We start from the raw sequence: 3,309 nt of genomic DNA, 5'->3' as shown, positions 1-3,309 counted from the left end.
GTGGCATCTCGACTCGAAATCGCGTACTTTTTTCCCTTTTTGCGTGTGTCCATTCACTATGGGGTTCGGTTCCCCGCGATGCCCGCTCTTTCTACCAAGATGACAGGCAGGCATCACCACATTGTCTCAGTAGCATTGTAAAGCACCAATGACACACAGTCATTCACCACGACGTTAGAGACCTAAAAGGCATGACTATATGACTAACTATATCTCTATGACATGACTAACTATATCTCCATTCTCCCGGTTTTCATCCGAAGAATGAGGATAATACTACGGTCTTATCAACAAGGATATGAAAGTAAAGTTACCGAAGTGCGGGGAAATTTTGTGAGGGGGGGGCAACTTCCAAGGGGCACTACAGTGGAGCGTGAACCCTCCCACGACCAAATCCTGAAGCCCCCAGTGGTACGCCCCCCAAAAAAAGTATGGAGCGGTTTTTGTGGAGTGCACTGTAGCTGTGGGACATCCATGGCTTGACCTTTGCCCTGCGCAGCACGAGGCCAATTGCAAGAAATTCACATTCACTCACAGTTGTTTGCATTGCGGTGTTTGCGCCCATTTCACCAGCATATTACAAGAACATTTGGAACCAAATAGTCCAGTGCTTAGATTGTTATATCTTAGGGACATGTACGAATACAACCTTGAATTTTGAATGTACCCCACTGTAATACAAATTTTTAGACTATCTTTTTCAAACAGCTGATGTAGTTTTGGAAACCAGGTTCCATATTGTGGGGCCCAGCCAAATTTTGCGGTATGGGGGGGGGGGGGGGCAGCCCAGGGTTGCGGGGTGCTAAGACCAATATGGGGGCAGCTTCACATTGACGGGAGGAGGTACAACTTTTGTTGTTGCTTTTTTGTTGCAACTTTTTTTAGTTTTGACGCTGGTGTGACCGACCGGTGATAACCATTTCCTTACCTCTTTTGTGTCTCCATCTTCCGCTGCCAATGCGCCTAGGCGCTGCACGCCGCGGCACCGCCGGGCCGGGAGGTGCCAGGCGGGGGCTCTGTCTGGAGACGTCGCCTTGAACGCCAAGGGCCGGGCCGTCACGTGTTTTCCGCTCAACTGGCTGCAGTCTGCTTTAGATGTCTGCCAACGCTCGTCCCCATGACCCACTTTGGCGAGTTGACCGGCGCTGGGGCGCCTGTGAGGACGCTGCTCTCATGAAGTGGGGAGATGCCGTCTTGTCGCCAGCGATTCGAGAGGCCCGTCACTAATGGCCTTCTGCTACGCTGTTAATTGGAAGGGCCACTCGCTAATGAGGCTTTTGTAAGGGGGGGGGGGACGCAGCCCCCACCTCCACGCGTGTGACCCCCGGAATCAGCCCATCGCAGGGGCTCCGCCTCCGACTCCAGTGACCCGCTATTGCCGAGATATTTGTTTTGCATCGCGAGACCCAGTCACGAGCGGTTAGCGTCCAGTGGCGCCTGGCTCATAACCACGGGCAAACATAGGCCAGATTTAAAGCGTGCAATGAGCAGTAAAGGCGTGGTCCGTATGTGGGCCAACTAGCCATGCTTCAGTAAGGTTTGGCCATCAACATGAGATGCATGTGAGCAGTTGTAAGCGCCATTTTAATCGTGGTATGTCGGATGTAATCGAATTAGGGTTACCAACGTACTGTTTTAGTTCGTTAAGTCATGTAGTGATAAACTACCAGCTGCTCTCCTGATTCAAATCGTGGCTTGCATTTTGCCAGCAGTCTGTCTTTGATATGTGATAATAAGTGACTTCAAAGTTCAAATATACTGCAGCGCTAACACCGAACGTTTCAATGCTTCATGCAACGTTTTCTAACAACATAATGTAATGACGCCTTAGACTGCTCCAAATCATAATACTTAATGCTCCTACACTCACGAGACATGGTGCTATGATTGTATTCCTTTGACAAGACGCACATATTTGTGACTGTGTGTAAGGTATATTATGAATGTGTGTGTGATTAGGTTTTAGCTGGTGTATGATCGTACATTCATTGTTTTTAAAACTGGACTGCTTCCGCAATTGAGTTTTTGCTTGTGGATTGTCAGCACTCTAAATAAAAATGAACAATGAACAAATGAGAAACAAGCTGCTAAATTCTTAACACCAGCGACATAGAACACTCTACTAGAGCCCTGTTACATTCAAGTTATAAGCAATATACGATATTAACTTAGATGCAACTTCATATAGGCTATAAGATGCAGAAGTCTTCGTCTCGTCTCATAAATAGCAAATATCACTAGCATGATGCAGCCAGATGATCACATAGGTTGCAATCTGCTACCGTGTAAAAATGTGAAATGCCATGTTACTAATGCTTAGGCTTTTTGTGTTACATTCTTTATTCTCCAGTAGCAGTTTAATCTATCTCCCGTCATGCAGGGACCATTATTTTACTATCATTCTCAATCATGTAAGCTGCTGAAGAAGTTATTCGTCGCCTGGTGTGGTAACAGCTGGCAAAGCTTTAAAGACATGTGGGGGGGGGGGGGGGTCCCTGCGGTGGGCGTCGTGGCGACTACCTGGCCGCCGCTGGATGTTGTACGCCGCCGGCTGCCGCTGTCACGCCTTCCCACAAGACCGAATATAATGAGGAGCTCATTGGTCAGCATACGAGCCCGATGATGTTCGCGCACGGCTCGGCACGTTGTGGCTCCGGTACACCCGACACCAACACACACTCATGTGGGCCACAGAGCTATGATAAAGCGGGTGACCGGGTCATTGGCGGGATGGCGGAACCGGTCAGGCACCATGAACGACTGTCTCCCCGCCCATGGCTGTGCGCCCTCAACCACGGTACCCCTGACAGCGTCAGTTAAATGCATCATTCAACGACTGGATCTTTGGACGTATGCAGTGTCGACATAAAACCGTTCTGACACCCGTGGCAGGACACAGGGACAGGCTAGCCGCATATTGGCATCGCCCCTGCCAATAAGACCCTCCCGCCCGGCGGTAAGGTCACGTGGTTACAACATCTACATCCGGCACCATATAGCCCGAAGATACGAACAGGCAAGGGCATTATGCCGCGTGCGCTGGAGTGGCCATGATTGGCACGGCGGGAGAAGCTGTTTAGTAGGCATTATGGAGTAAGGCGCAGACTACTGATTTTTAATGCAGCTAGTTGAGAGGGTCTTATGAATATCAGGAAATGCAGTGTATGCATGCCTTTGTAGCGATATATATATATATATATATATATATATATATATATATATATATAATATGTGCGTTGGAAACAGCAAAGTTTGCCCATTTACACCAAGCCAGACGTCAAACAAATCTGAACATCCAACGCCACGGCT

The sequence above is a fragment of the Pollicipes pollicipes genome, unplaced genomic scaffold, assembly GCF_011947565.3.
Source record: "Pollicipes pollicipes isolate AB1234 unplaced genomic scaffold, Ppol_2.1 Scaffold_4881;HRSCAF=5763_pilon_pilon_pilon, whole genome shotgun sequence".
Lineage (NCBI taxonomy): Eukaryota > Metazoa > Arthropoda > Thecostraca > Pollicipedomorpha > Pollicipedidae > Pollicipes > Pollicipes pollicipes.
The sequence above is the reverse complement of the archived record's forward strand: the minus strand, read 5'-3'. Positions refer to the sequence as shown.